The sequence below is a fragment of the Microcaecilia unicolor genome, chromosome 3 (genome assembly GCF_901765095.1).
Source record: "Microcaecilia unicolor chromosome 3, aMicUni1.1, whole genome shotgun sequence".
In the NCBI taxonomy this organism is placed as follows: domain Eukaryota; kingdom Metazoa; phylum Chordata; class Amphibia; order Gymnophiona; family Siphonopidae; genus Microcaecilia; species Microcaecilia unicolor.
In genome coordinates this window covers 431,602,741-431,619,504 of record NC_044033.1, presented here as the reverse complement: position 1 = coordinate 431,619,504, position 16,764 = coordinate 431,602,741, and positions in this window count along the sequence as shown.

Genomic DNA, 16,764 nt, shown 5'->3' with positions numbered 1-16,764 from the left:
AAGATGGACTTGGGGAAAATGCACTGCTTATTTCTAGGATAAGCAGCATAAAATCTGTTTTACTGTTCTGGGATCTTGCCAGATACTTGTGACCTGGATTGGTCACTGTTGGAAACAGGATACTGGGCTTGATGGACCTTCTGTCTGTCCCAGTATGGCAACGCTTATGTTCTTATGATCCAGCTATAGATCTAGATCTATATATAATTCCACATACACACAGCCATATGACTTCTTTAGAGATTCTGGCAGCTGTTAGTGATATAACAAAAAACGTTTTTAATGCGTGTTAACCATGTATGTGCCTACAATATCCCTATAGGCGCCTACATGGTTAGCATGTGTGCTAAGTGTAGACGTGCTAAAAACACTAATGCACCTTAGTAAACAGGACCCTTAATCCTATATAATAATTCTCACCTCCAACGTTCTGACTTGCCTGGGACCGTGGCTCATTCGGAATTGGTCTGCTAGGCTCCGTAGATCAGGCTGACATCACCGTAGCCATTATGATGTCAACTTCAGAACCCAGGGGGGGGGGGGAAATCATGCCTCACAGCTGAACCATGTCCAGAGGAGGGTCGCTGGACATGGGTGGCTGGAGGGGGGGCAGGGGAGAGAGGATGGTCGCTGGACATGGGTGGCTGGAGGGGGGACAGGGGAGAGAGGAGGGTCGCTGGACATGGGTGGCTGCAGGAGGCAGGGGTTGCTGGACATGTGTGGCTGCAGGGAGGCAGGGGAGAGGAGGAGGGTCACTGGACATGAGTGGCAGGAGGGGGGCAGGGGAGAGAGGAGGTTCGCTGGACATGGGTGGCTGCAGTGGGCACAGGAGGAGAGGATGGTCACTGGACATGGGTGGCTGCAGGGGAGACGAAGAAAACCTTGCTAGCGCCCATTTCATTTGTGTCAGAAACGGGCCTTTTATACTAGTTTTCAATAAAAGAGATTGCAACCTCTAATGTATAAATTTTCACAGGACCAATACAATAGCAAAATGTTTTTATTTTGTTTAGTATATATATTTTTTTTGGGGGGGGGGGTTGTTGTTTGTATTTTTGATTTATTGTCTAGCAGGTTCCTCTGGCTCCCTTAGACTTCCATCTAGTAAACAGTAAAGGACAACACATAAATACCAAAATGGCCTACCAGTTTACTGGATATGATTTGTCCACTTTGGCTAGACATACCTACAAATTCTTCTACGGAACCCATCACCTATTTCACCTTTCCACAAGTCCCTCACTCAAGCTTATTGGAGGCAATTTATAAAAGTACCACAAAGGGATGCACTAGTGTCAATTCTATAGCAACTTGACACACCTAAACCGTTATAGAAAACTAGCTCAAAGAGGGGCATTTTCAATATGACGTCTAAGTTCAAAACATCCAAAATCTGAATAGAAAAGAAGTTCATTTAAAAAATAAAAATGTTTATCTTTTGTTTTTGAAGATACTGTTTCTAACAAAGGTTTTGTGCTTTGGACGTTTTTGTTGGGGGTTTTTTTTTTGGTCCATTAAAAAAAAAAATGTGTCCAAGTGAAAAACGTAGAAAATCAAGCTATTGGGATGTAGGAGAGGCCAGCATTTTTAGTAGACTGGTCTCCCAAACATCCCAGGAAATAAATGGGGCACCCTAGGGGGCACTGCAGTGGACTTTAAAAACATGCTCCCAGGTACACATCTCACCGTTGCTCCCTTATCTTGTCTACTAAGCCCCCAAAAACCCACTGCCCACAACTGTACACCACAATAGCCCTTATGGGTAAAGAGGGCACATATATGTGGGTACAGTGAGTTTCTGGTGAGTTTTGGAGGTTCACATTTTCCCCCACAAATGTGACAGGTAGAGGGAGATAGGGACCAGAGTCCCCCACTCCATGGTGCATTGCACTGACCAGTACACTACTCCAGGGACCTGCATGCTGCTCTAATAGACCTGGCTCTAAAATCTGAAGTGGTCATACAGGCTGCTATTCACATTTGTGGGGGGTCACCCCTGATTCCCTCCAGGGGTTATCTGGTCATTTATGGCACCCTTTTGTGCCTTATTCATTATAAAAACAGGTCTAGCTCAAAAGTCTTAGTTTTAGTCCTAGACACTTTTGTTTTGTTCCATTATGGCTGAACAACGTCCAAGTGTTAGGAACGCCCAGATTCTGCCCTTAACACACCCCTGACATACCCCCTTGTGATTTGAATGCACTTCTGATGGACTTCATAGAAAAATGACTAAAAATTGGTTTTGAAAATACCAATTTTAATGTTTTTGTGAGAAAAACGTCCAAAAGCAGATTTATGCCACGTTTTTGGACGTTTTTCTCTTTTGAAAATGAGCTCCAAAGACACTTTGGCATGCCAAAAATTAGGGGTAGCAGCTTATGTCAATGGCTGGTGTAAACTGGTGTGTCTAAATACACCAATCAATGTATTAAACTAATAGTATTCTATAAGTTGCGCACATCATGTGGCGGCATGCCCATGAAACCATTGGCGTAGCCACAGGTGGGCCTGGGTGGGCAGTAGCTGGTGGGTATCCCAAGCGCCACCAGCTGAAGACTTCCCCCTGATGGTAACGAAAACGCTTGCCAAGGTGGAAAGAAGTGTTTTCCCGCCAGCTGAGATATTTTTTTCATGGGGGAGGGGGGAGGGAGAGCACTTGGTGCCCACCCACTTCTTGCCCAGGCCCACCCAAAATCTGTTGTCTGGCTACACCCCTGCACCCTTGCTCTGCCCATGACAATGCCTTCTTGGTGTTGCATGCTATGCAAAGTAGGCACACTGTTTATATAATAGCACCTAACATTTACATGTATAACTGCCCATTATTGGCACCAATCATTGGCATAAGTGCTAATGTTCTATAAACTTGACGTGCTATTGGAATGTATATTTGGAAGCCAGTTTATAAAATAAGGTTTGATTCCCAGTGCAGCTTCTTGTGACCTTGGGCTAGTAACTTAACCCTCCATTGCTCCAGGTACAAAAACTTAAGATTGTGAGCCCTCTAGAGACAGAGAAAGTTCCTGCATATAATGTGTACAGCACGCTGCATACATCTAGAAGCACTATAGAAATAATTAGTAGTAGTAGGATTTAGAAGAGGAATTATCAAAGCAGCAATGGATTCAAATTCATTTAGGTTTCTGCCAGGTACCTGTGACCTGGATTGGCCACTTCTGGAAGCAGGCTACTGGATAGATGGACCATTGGTCTGATTCAGAATGGCTGTACTTTTTGGTACCTGGGGCAATGGAGGGTTAGGTGACTTGCCCAAGGTCACAAGGAGCTGCAGTGGAAATTGAACCCAGGTTACCAGGATCAAAGCCTGCTGCACTAACCATTAGGCCACTCCTCCACTTATTTTCTTTTAGTATTGCAACTGCTTCTCTGAGAAGGATGCCCCAATGGGTTTTTTTTTCCATAGATCCAGTAGTTTTACTGTTGTAACTGCTACACTGTGCAGCTTACCCCTATGCATATTTCAAGATCTGATGGTTTTAAGGTTGTACCTGCCACATTCTGCAGATAACATTAGTAATTAATTTCTATTCTCTTAATTCTAGGAATCTTATGTGTTTATGCCATGCATTTTTACTTCATTGTGCTACATGTTTTCACTTTACAATCTGTGAAATTAATCCTTTTCTCTACTCTGGCCCCAAACCACATGAGCCTTCATTTGCAGTTCATTAAGTGGGCGCTTATCCCATCTTCACTTTCTCCTCATTCCTGCTCACCTACTATGGCAATGAAAAACACAATGATCTCCTCTGGAACCTGATACATCTGCACCCTCAGCTGTCAGTATGTGTCAGTATGGCCTAATGACAGAAACTCATTCTTTCTGGCAGTGGCAATGGAACACCTTTTGTTGGAAGGGCCAAACAAACCCATCTTCAATTCTACCCCTAAGCTCTGTAGTTGCTGATGCAGTGTTGGTCAAAATATTCTGCTGCCTATGCTCTATGAGGTGGGCTGGGGGGAACAGAGAAGTTAGGAATATTGGCAATGTCTGCAGCCTTTGATTCTTGAGCCTGATTTCTGCTCCAAGAGTTGGTAAACTTGAATCGTGTGCTGTCTTTGGCGCTGGCCCAAATATATGCAATATTTCATTACTTATAAATATTAGACTATAAATGACTCACAAGGGAGCAATAGCTGTTAAAATCATACAAAGTGTTTTCCTATTGATGTTAAGGTTTGGTAATGGAATGGTTTTCAACTCTCTCTTGCATGGTGGTTCATCAAAAACAAATAAAGATATTGCATTTGCTGTAGCAATTAATTCTAATAGTTAAACATCACACGAAAGTGCAGAGGGAATTACTATTGTCATTGAATTTCATAGAAGGTAATAATGCTCGTTTTTAAAGCACATAGACTTACTAAGTTACGTGGAGGGGCATTTTCGAAAGAAACGTCTGAATCAGAATTTGGACGTTTTACAAAGACGTCCAGATTCTAAACAGGAAAGAAAGTCATTTTCGAGAAAGATGGACGTGTTTGGTGATTTGGACGTCCTTTGTTTGGTCCATTTTTGAACAAAAGACTTCCAAATGCAAAACGTCCAAAACACAGGGGGAATGGCTTAATGGTTAGTGCAGCAGGCTTTGATCCTGGCAACATGGGTTCAATTCCCACTGCTGCTTCTTGTGACTTTGGGCAAGTCAAATGCACAAAGGGCATTTTTGGATATGACATCTAAGTCTGAATGTGGACGATTTTTGTAAAACGTCCAAAATCAGAAAAGGAAAGGTAATTTTCTACAAAAAAAAAGTATCTTTTCCTTTTGAAAATGCTGTTTGGAAAAACGTTTTGTAATTTGGATGTTTTATTCTTTGGTCCATTTTCAAACAAATACATCCAAATGCAAAACGTACAAAATACACAAGAAAATCCACAATAAAGTGAAAACATTCACATGTTCTAAGTGTGGTAAAAGCTTTGGTTGTAATGTAAATCTCAAAGTGCATCAGAAAGTCCACACGGGAGAGAAACCATTTGCATGTATAGAGTCTGGTAAAAGCTTTGGTTGGAAAGAAAGCCTCTCATGGCATCAGAGAATCCACACAGGGATGAAACCATTTACATGCACTGAGGAGGTAAAAGCTTCAGTTGCATTAGGACAGGTAATTAGGGAATGTACACTCTTGCTATGAAGTATGGAAAAATAGCACTCTGGTATTTAGATATATGTAATGAGACTGCCTTTTCATCTGTAGATCTGAATTCAAAGCCCAAATCTAATGATAAACAATAGACACAAGGCTCAGATGTTATTTAAACAAAAAAAAAATAGAAAGCTTGGCATCAGGTAGAATAGTGGAAAAGTGACATCCCAGGAAAGCAATAGGGCCTCCTTGGGGACACTGCAGTGGACTTTATAAAATGCTCCCAGGTACATATATGACCATTGCCTACATTGCCCCAGGTACAAATAAGTACCTGTATATAATATGTAAGTCGCATTGACCCTGCTACGAGTGGGAAAGCACGGGGTACAAATGTAACAAAAATTTAAACAAAATTATCTTGTCTGCTGAGCCCCCAAAACCCACTACCCCCAACTGTACACCACTACCATAGCCCTTACAGGTGAAAGGAACACCAATATGTGGGTACAGTGGGTTTCTGGTGGGTGTTGGAGGGCTCACAGTTTCCTCCACAAGTGTAACAAACAGGGGGAGGTAGAAGCCTGGGTCCACCTGTCTGCAGTGCACTGCACCACTGCTAGACTACTCCAGGGACCTGCATGCTATTCTAACTGACTAAGGTGCACCACTGAGGTTTTCGGGGCTCAGTAAAATTCACCAGTGGGAAGATCTTTGGAGCAGATTGAAACATGGTAATATGAATGCCATTACTTTGCTGCATCAGGAATAAAAGATTTTTTCAGCATATGCAATAGGATGCTGTGTACTGAAGCTCTGCAACCATTGTCATGCATTTATTATGTCAGCCCTAAAGCTGGTACCTCAAGCACTGGAGGGCAAAGTGGCTTACCCAAAACTTTACTGCAACAGACAAATATCCAAACTTCATACTTTCTTGTAACAAAGCAGTTCACTTGGTATCAAACAGTTCAATTTGCTGAAAGAAGTTTTTGTGCCAGTCCAAGACTATTGATAGAACTACTATCCACTAAATTTGCAGTCTCTTATAATCCTACGGTATTTATATATTTACAGCTCCACCAGTCCAATACCCATCCTTTTGAGTAGAATAATCCAAGGCTGTGCTTGCAGTTCATTTTGCAGCAAGTTGTCTCATTGGGATTTATCCAGCTGCCAGATCCACTTAGGACCAGACCTTCCTGTCTGTCCTTCCTCCAAAGGTACACTTCCATAAGCTGTTGCCTCTGGAATTGAACAGGCTGTTTCCTGTTCTGCTCCCGGGCTAGGTTAACCCTTCTACACACCTGGAGCACTCCTTAATCTCCACAGTTAATGCTTCAGTTGGCAAAAACCTCCTCTTAATTCAGCCTTAGGTTAATGGGCCTATCCAGGACACCCCCTCTCCTCACGGGTCCTGTTGGGGGGGTAGAGGTAACCAAAGACCATGTGCTTTGCACAACTTTTATTAATCTTAACTCCTCCCCTATATGACATCTCCTGTCTATCTAAACCCACAAACATTTCCCACAGCAACTTTTCCATAAACATTCCTCTTTGGGCTGGGCTTCTCACTCTCCCTTTCCAACCTGCTTCCTCCCTCCAGTAACTTTGAAGGAGGGGTCCCTCATTAGTATAATAATCCCCAATATATTGAGGGATTACGAACTTAAGAACATTGCTTCATTGTAAACAGACATGTGAGCTTAATAATTTAATTAATTCTAATCAGAATTTGAGAGGGTTTAACATGATTTGATCTTATTTTGTAAGCAAATGAAAAAGGATACGTATCTGAACTGTGTATAAGAGAATCATACAAGAGATTTACTTGGGCCTGTTATAATAATAGCGTAAAGGCACTTTGAACACTTGTTTTCAAGCACTGAATGATTTATTAAATTGTTTGCTACACTTATAATTGATGGACTAGTTCTATTCATTACAGGGCCAGATTTAAGATGCATGTGCCCATAAGTAGCACTGGAAGGCTTATCCTGAAGAGAAAACAGAGCAAGTGATCCTGAAGAAAGTGAAACCAGGCTCCATAAGATGGCTTCAAAATGTGGCATCTTAGGTAGTTGCTTATGTTGTCTCTGCAGATTTAATATATAGCTTGTTCAATAACTTTATTGATTATAAGCAGATGATCCTTCACTGAAGTGATCCTGTGCCTTTTTGTTTTTCAAATTCTACATGTGTATCAGTTGAACTGTGTTAAGAAATTGTGTATAAATTATAATATACACAAGGAATTGTATAATACACTATTCCTACTGTAAGTATTGCACATCAGCTCTAGCTATTACTATCTACCTCCAAGGGACGTATTGGATCCCTTTTAATAAGCAAAGTCCTAAGGATGAGTTTGTGGGTAAACCTAGAGGGTGACTGAAACTGGTTTCTTCAGCGTTGGCAGAAACCAAATCTGTGACCGAAATTTGCTGCTTGGTTTTGGCTGAACATAAGAACATACGAATAGCCATACTGGGTCAGATCAATGGTCTATCTAGCCCAGTATCCTGCTTCCAACAGCGGTCAATCCAGGTCACAAGTACCTGGCAAAAACCCAATTAATAGCAAACATTTCATGCCACCAATCCAGGGGCTTCCCCCGTGTCCATCTCAATAACAGACTATGGACATTTCCTCCAAGAACTTGTCCAAACCTTTTTTAAACCTAGATACACTGACCACTGTTACTACACCCTCCGGCAAAGAGTTCCTTAACTATTAACTATTCTTTGAGTGAAAAAAATATTTCCTTCTATTTGTTTTAAAAGTATTTCCATGTAATTTCATCAAGTGTCCTCTGGCCTTTACACTTTTGAAAGAGTGAAAAATTGATTAACTTTTACCTGTTCTGCTCGACTCAGAATTTTATAGACCTCAATCATATCCACCTCAGCCATCTCTTTTCCAAGCTGAAAAGCCCTATGGGCTCATTTGCGAAAGAGATGGAAGTCCATCTTTCGACATAAATTGGAACATGGACGTCCATCTCCCAGGGACATCCGAATTGGTATAATCGTAACCTGATTTTGGACGTCTCCAACTGCAGTCCGTCACAAGGACGTCCAAATTTCAAGGGGGCATGCCGGAAGCATGGTGAAGGCAGGACTTGGGCGTGCCTAAGACTTGGACGTCTTTGAGCCATAATCGAAAAAAGCAAGGATGTACTAAAGTAAAACTTGGACGTTTTCACCCTGACATGTTTTTATTACGAATAAGGCACAAAAAGGTGCCCGAAATGACCAGATGGCCACCGGAGGGAATCGGGGATGACCTCCCATTATTCCCTCAGTGGTCACTAACCCCCTCCCACCCTCAAAAAACATTTTAAAAAATATTTTGTGCCAGCCTCGGATGTCATACTCAGGACCATGACAGCACATGCAGGTTCCTGGAGCAGTTTTAGTGGTACTGCAGTGCATGCCAGACAGGCGGATCCAGGCCCATACCCTCCTTACCTGTTACATTTGTGGAGTAAACAGCGAGCCTGCCAAAACCCACCAGAAACCCACTGTATCCACATATAGGTGCCCTCCTTCACCTGTAAGGGCTATGGTAGTGGTGTACAGGTGTGTGTAGTAGGTTTTGTGGGGGGTTGGGGGGCTCAGCACACAAGGTAAGGGAGCTATGTACCTGGGAGCAATTTATGAAGTCCACTGCAGTGCCCCCTAGGGTGCCTGGTTGGTGTCCTGGCATGTCAGGGGGACCACTGCACTACAAATGCTGGCTCCTCCCACAACCCAAGGACTTGCATTTGGCTGTTTTTGACATGAACGTCTTTGGTTTCGAAAATCGCCGAAAGTCAAAGACGTACATGTCTAAGGAAGTCCAAATTTAAGGGCATCCTTGGTATTTTCGAAACGAAAGATGGAAGTCCATCTTTTTTCAAAAATACAGTTTTCCCCGCCCCCGGATTTGGACGTTTTACAAAGATGTACAAATCCAAACATAGATCTTTCTTTTGAAAATGCCCCTCCTAACTGTCAGCATTCGTTGTCTAGGTATGGTCCTGGGTCCAGTCCGTAGAGGCAGTGGGTTCTTAATAATGCACAATCCACACGGGTTTGGATAGAAAGTATATTTTATTTGCATATATAGGCTCACTGTCTGGCTGCTCCCAGATACCCAGAGAGGACAAAGGGTATGTTAATTAGAGGTACTTGCGAAAACAAAGGGCTAGCAGGTAGATGGGCACCATTTGGTCCATCTGCCATCTTCAGGGCTTCCTGAGGGGGGAGGGTTATCAGAAGCTGGTTTCATATTAATCCTGACATCCAGCAATCCTGACACCAATCTCTTTAGCCTTTTCTCATATGGGAGGAGTTCCTTCCCCTTTATCATTTTGGTTGCTCTTCTTTGAACCTTCTCTAATTCCACTATATCTTTTTTGAGATACGGCAACCAGAATTTAATGCAATACTCAAAGTGAGGTTGCACCATGGAGCTATACAGAGGCATTATAATATTGGTCTTATTTTACACCCTTTTCCTAATAATTCCTAGCATCCTCTTTGCTTTTTTGGCTGCCGCTGTACACTGGGCAGAAGATTTCAGTGCATTGTTAGTAGTGTATCTCACTGCCATTTGTCAAAATTAATTGATTTTAACAGATGACATGCCCACTTCCATGTTTTCAGCCAATCAGAAGCTAGGACACACCCAAGCCCTGCCCACTCCCCACCAGGGGCATAGCCAGACGTCAAGGTGGGAGGGGGCCAGAGCCCAAAATGGGCGGACACATTTTGATTTACCTCCCCACAACTCCTTCACTGCTGCCCTGCTGCTGCATATACATTAGCTGGCGGGGGTCCCCAACCCCCACCAGCTGAAGCACCACCGCTGCTGCCGCACATACCTTGGCTGGCAGGGGTCTCCAATCTCCACAAGCTGAAGCATTTGTCCAGCACTGGTCTCCGGTGCCGCCGCATTGCCAGCCCTGCTCTCTCTTCCTCTTATGTTTGGCATGCTCATTTTAATGAAATTGAGCATGTACACATCCTCAGTTTAACTAAAACGAGTGTGCCTGATGTGAGGGGAAGAGAGAGCAGGGCAGGCAATGCGGCGGCACTGGAGACCAGTGCTGGAAAAATGCTTTAGCTAGCGGGTGTTGGGGACCCCTGCCAGCCAAACCAGGGGCACAGAATCAATTTGGGGGGCCCAAACCAATGTGGCCCCCCATAGCTAAGACACTACTCCCCACCCCGTGGATGACATCACCAGATATGATTTACTGACCCCACATCTCTTGCATGCTATGCCCCTTGCCCCACCTTGTTTGCATAGCCCTGCCCAACCCCCCCCCCCACACCCTTTTTGCATAGCCCTGCCCCAACTCTGCCCCTTTGGTGATGTCACAGGAAGTAACATCGTAGCCATGCCTTTTTCCCAAGAAGGCGGCCACTACTGTATACATTGTGTTAGTTCCTGTTTCCATTACTAGCCACTATCTTGGATGAGGGGGGGGTCACATGATGGACAGTGATGTAAAAAAAAAAACAACACTGACCCCTACAGCCTCGACAGAATTTACTTGTACATACGCAGCTTAACCTTTTTTTTTCTCACAGAAAAAAAAATAGGCATTTGTTTTTCTTTTTTTCTTTTAAAAAAGGACACCTTTTTAAACTGGATTGTGTTAGATCAGTCTGCTTTTAAGAACGACAGGAAGTATTAGCCTGCTGTACAAAGCCTCCCTGCTTTTTCAAGAGAGATCGCAATGGCTCTGGCTCACCAGGCTTCCTTTTTTTCAAAGCTGTTGTAAGGTAAGTTTCACAAGAAAACGGAGGGCTTTTTTCTGAAAACGTTGAAAAAAAAACTCACTCTGTCTGCTTTAAAGAACGACACTGATTGCTGAGTGACATCGGGTCTCCAGTGTGCAACTAAATTATAAACAGTGTCAAATATAAAATGTGACTTATTTATAATATATCTCACACCATCCAAATCCCATGAAGATTCAGCTTAAATAACAGTCTGCTCAAAAACTAATCAAACAACAAGGCATACCAAAACAGTCTCAAAACATAATAGTCTTCGGTTGATGATACAATCTAGTTTGTGACATAAAATTGGTTCACTTATCTGAGTCATTAAAGTCACTGGAATTCAGAACCTTTTATTCCAAATGAGGTTCTACACAGCTCTGTTTCAGAAATTCCTTCTATCCTCAGGAACCCTGTATCGAGTATGGAAAATTCCCTGACCAAGACTGTAGGTGAGTGTGTCGTTTCAAAATGGCTAGTTAAACTGACTCTTCATGGGATTTGGATGATGTGTGATCCAAATCCCATGACACTGTTTATAATTTAGTTGCACAACAGAGACCTGATGATGGTACAGGTGTATCTTGTGACAAATACTCTATTCCTTTTGGATGGAGGATTGGACACTCCAAATATCACAATATCCCCCCTGTTTACAAAGATGGTGCCGTAATGCTGATACAGCCCATTCAATAGGCTGTGTCAGCATTGCTGCATGGCTTTGTAAACGGGGGGGGGGGGGGGGGGGAGTATATTAGTTACATAGTTTTTGCAGTTGTCTAATCTCCAAATCTCCATTTAGATGTCAGAGGATACTCCTTGTATATGTACGAGCAGGTTTTTTGTTTTTTAATAGAAAAAAAAAGCACTGTCCATGCTTATTCATTATGCAAATGTGGCCTAGTGGTTAGGGTGGTGGATTTTGGTCCTGGGGAACTGAGGAACTGAGTTCGATTCCCACTTCAGGCACAGGCAGCTCCTTGTGACTCTGGGCAAGTCACTTAACCCTCCATTGCCCCACGTAAGCCGCATTGAGCCTGCCATGAGTGGGAAAGCGCGGGGTACAAATGTAATTTAAACAAAATAATAATACTCTTTTACTAAGGTGCACTAACAGATTTAGGGCCCAGTTTACTAAGCCGCACTGTAGGCGCGCAAACGTTTTAGCACGCGCTAAAATTTGCACTCGCCAACAACGCTAGAGGTACCCATAGGATTTTACAAAGTTAGCGTACCTACAGTGCGGCTTAGTAAACAGGGCCCCTAGCATGCACTAACAATTAGCACATGCTAAATGATAAGATGCCCATAGGAATATAATGGGTGTCTTATCATTTAGTGCACGCTAATCATTAGTGCGTGCTAAATCCATTAGCACACCTTAGTAAAAGGACCCCTAAATCAACACAAAAAGAAATGTAAAAATAATCCTACTACAACATTATATTCAACTACAGGGGTGTAAGATACCCAAAACTAAAACCAAACAATTTAAAGAGTATTGCACATGAGGTCAGAGAGATGGTTAACATATAAATAGGTAAGAGAGTAAGAGGAGTTAGAAAGGAGTTAGAAAATAAGGGGACTAATTTAAAGAAAGGTGCACATGAGGTCAGAGAGACGGTTAAATATTATATCAGCTAGGGTAGGCGTGGATAAACATGTCCTGCTGCAGTATGTGCAGCTTGTGTCACTCCTTGTTTGAGTGAGACTAACAAGTTAGTTACTTCTTCCATTAAAGGTCTAGATGAAGAGCCAAGCTTTCACCTGCTTCCTGAAGTAGAGATAGTCTTGTGTTAAGCGGAGCCTTTTAGGGGTGCATTCCAAAGTGTGGGGGCTATCCGGAGAAGGCTCGCTTGTGGGTATCACATTGTGTAATGTCTTTTGGCGTGGGTGTGGTTAGTGATAGTCCTTGAGAGGACCTTAGTGTCCTTAGTGGTGTGTAGAGGGTCATCCTGTTCTTCAAGTACTTGGGGCCCTTTCCTTTAAGGGCTTTGAAGGTCAGAATAGAGTATTAAATTTAGCCCTGTATTGTACTGGTAGCCAATTAAGTTTTTGCAAAAACGGTGTGATGTGGTCATGTCGCTTGAAACTTTCTACAAGTCTTGCTGCAGCATTCTGAATCAATTGAAGCTGGTGCAGGCCCTTTGTAGTCAGACTGTTGTATTGTGCATTGTAGTAATCCAGTCTTGATGTTATCATGGCATAAACAACTGAGATAAGATTTACCTTCTCGATGTAAGGAGAGAGGCAGCATAGCTGTCGCAATTAGTAGAAGCAGCTTTTTAAGGTTACTTGGATTTGGGGAATCAGAGTAAGTGTTGAATCTAATTGTATTCCAAGGTTCCTGACTTGTGATCTGAGGGGGAGTTTGTACTTCTCAAAAGATATTTTGGTGTTAGGTATGTATCCACTTGTGTTAGGGACCCAGAAAACCTCAGTTAGATAGAGTAAAATGGGCTTTTATATATACCGTGTTACAATATTATGGGTTTGAACATAGGCGTAGACTGGGGGGGGGCGAGGGGGGGCAATGCCCCCCCCCAAACGACGCGAGGCGCCGCCGCGCCATTAGTTAAAAAAAAAAAAAAAACACATGCAGGCACGCGCTCCTCTCCGTCCGCTTAGCTTCCCTGCCCTCTCTATCTGCATCCCGCCTTCCTCTGACGTCATTTCCTTTCGGGCGGGGCGCAGACAGAGAGGGCAGGGAAGCCAAGCGGACGGAGAGGAGCGTGTCCGTCTACCCCTCTCTCTTCCTCCCTCCCTCCGGCGCAGGCAGCAGTCTTTTCCAGCGTTCCTGGCAGCGGTAGCGATGTACACGCTGCCTTTGGCTCTGCCCCGAAGCCTTCTCTTCAAGTTCCTGTTCCCGCATAGGTGGGAACAGGAACTTGAAGAGAAGGCTTCCGGGGCAGACCGAAGGCAGCGTGTACATCGCTACCGCTGCCAGGAACGCTTGAAAAGACTGCTGCCTGCGCCGGAGGGAGGGAGGAAGAGAGGGGGTAAACGGAGTCACCATCTTGGACCTCGCGGAGGGGGTGGGGAGCAGAGGGAAGATGGATGGGACGGAGGGATGGTGAGCAGAGGAAAGGAACAGAAGATGGATGGGACTGGGAGGGATGGTGAGCAGAGGAAAGGAACAGAAGATGGATGGGACTGGGAGGGGTGGGGAGCAGAGGGAAGGAGCAAGAGATGGTTAGGACTGGGAGGGGTGGGGAGCAGAGGGAAGGAGCAAGAGATGGTTGGGACTGGGAGGGGTGGAGAGCAGAGGGAAGGAGCAAGAGATGGATGGGACTGCGAGGGTGGGGAGCAGAGGGATGGACCAGGAGATGGATGGGATTGGGAGAGGTCAGGCACAGCAGAGGGAAGGAGCAGAAGATGGATGGGACGGAGGGATGGTGAGCAGAGGGAAGGAACAGAAGATGGATGGGACTGGGAGGGGTGGGGAGCAGAGGGAAGGAGCAAGAGATGGATGGGACTGGGAGGGTGGGGAGCAGAGGGAAGCCTACTGGAAAGAAGACACTGCATAAAACAGAAGACACTGGGATCAAAGCGAATAGAAAAACTAAATGATCAGACAACAAAGGTAAATAAAAGTATTTTATTCATAATTTATTAATTGAAATGTGTCAGCTTTTTGAAATGTGCATCTGTGATATTTTGCCTGTAAATTTCATTTCCTTCCTCCATATTAGCATATTCATTTGCATATGTATATATGCAAATGATATGCTAATATGCCCCACCCATTCTTTGCCCCCCCAAATGAAACAGTCAAACTACGCCTATGGATTTGAATGATCATTTGTCGAAGCAATTCACATATTGTATTTTGTTTCAAAATCCAGGATGTGGGTAAATGAAGACCTATCAGAAGACTTTGCCTTCCTTAGAGGGATCCGACAGGGCTGCCCATTGTCACCTATGCTTTTTGTACTGACTTTAGACCCTTTGATATGAGACATTATTACTAATCCAGAAGTTAAAGGCATAGGGGAAGGGAAGGATGTATTTATGATTGTGGCCTTTGCGGATAATTTGCTGGTCCACCTGGCCAGTCCCCATATCTCCCTTCTTGCGCTGCTAGGCATTTTTATAGAATATAGGGCCTATGCTGGCTTAAAATTAAATCTTTCTAAATCAGAGACCTTGTCCACAATGCACCATATGAAATCAAATCTCTTCTCCAAGTCCCACATAGTGTATTACTGTATTCTCTGGGAGAGGTGGAGGGGCATAATCGAAAGGGACGTCCAAGTTTTCATGAGGACGTCCTTGCAAAACGTCCCGATGCAGGGGCGGGGAAACCCATATTATCGAAACAAGATGGACGTCCATATTTTGTTTAGATAATACGGTCAGGGACGTCCAAGTCTTGAAATTTTGATTGTCCTTAGAGATGGTCGTCCCTAGACATGATTGTTTCTGATTTTCGGCAATAATGGAAACCAAGGACGTCCATCTCAGAAACGACCAAATGCAAGTCCTTTGGTCGTGGGAGGAGCTAGCATTTGTAGTGCACTGGTCCCCCTGACATTTATTTATTTATTTATTTATTTATTGCATTTGTATCCCACATTTTCCCACCTTTTTGCGGGTTCAGTGTGGCTTACAATATGAGTTAAATGTTGAATATACAATTTGTTACAGATTGATTATGGATTACATTGTGCAGAGTTATGCGAAATAATTGAGGTGTCGTTAAGGAATGTAACAATGGAACACAAACATTGAAACTTTGGAAGGAAACAATGGGAGCTTAGAGAGCAATAAAAAGGCATGAAGACATATGGTATATATCTTTCTGTGAGTAAAGGTATGAATGATGTGATAATACGGGAATGAGAGTTCAGAGGTGAATGTATGATGCATTAGTGAACAGCAAGTGTGGGCTTTATGTGTTTTGGTTCTTTCCGTAAATTTTTTCAAAAAGATGGGGTCTTCAATAGTCTGCGGAAGGAAGCTTGCTCGTTGATTGTTCTTAAGTTGCGCAGCAGTGTATTGCCAGGACACCAACCTGGCACCTTAGGGGGCACTGCAGTAGACTTCATAAATTGCTCCCAGGTACATAGCTGTCTTACCTTGTGTGCTGAGCCCCTCAACCCCCCCCCCCCCCCCCACTAAAACCCACTACCCACAACTGTACAACATTACCATAGCCCTTACAGGTGAAGGGGGGTGCCTAGATGTGGGTACAGTGGGTTTCTGGTGGTTTTGGAGGGCTCGCTGTTTCCTCCACAAACGTAACAGGTAGGGGGGTATGAGCCTGGGTCCGCCTGCCTGAAGTGCACTGCACCCACTAAAACTGCTCCAGGGACCTGAGTATCAACAAAAGGATGAAGGCTACTGTGGCTCTAACTCAGATAATCAAACAACAAGTGAAAAGTCCAATATAAATCAGGGGCGTAGCTAAGTGGGGCCACGGGGGCCTGGGCCCCTGTAGATTTGGCCCTGGACCCCCCTGCCGATGACCCTCTCAACCCCCCCCCTCCCGCTGCCAACCCGCCGTCGCCGTCTGCTATCTTTGCCGAGGTCCTCTTCTTCCTTTGTTCTGCTTCTGAGTCTGACGTCTTGCACGTACAATGTGCAAGACGTCAGACTCACAGAAACAGAACGAAGCCGTGCAGATCGCAAGGCTTCATTCTGTTTCTGTGAGTCTGACGTGTATGTGCAGGACGTCAGACTCAGAAACAGAACGAAGGAAGAAGAGGACCTCGGCTGGCGGGGGTTGGGGTCCCCCGTCAGCAAAGGTAGGTGATGGTGGGGGAGGGTTGGCAGTGGGAGGGGGGGGATCGAGAGGGTCATCGTCGGGGGATGGGGGTCAAAGTTGTTGTTGTTGGTGGTGGTGGTGGCGGCGGCGGCAGGGGGGGTGGCAATGGTGG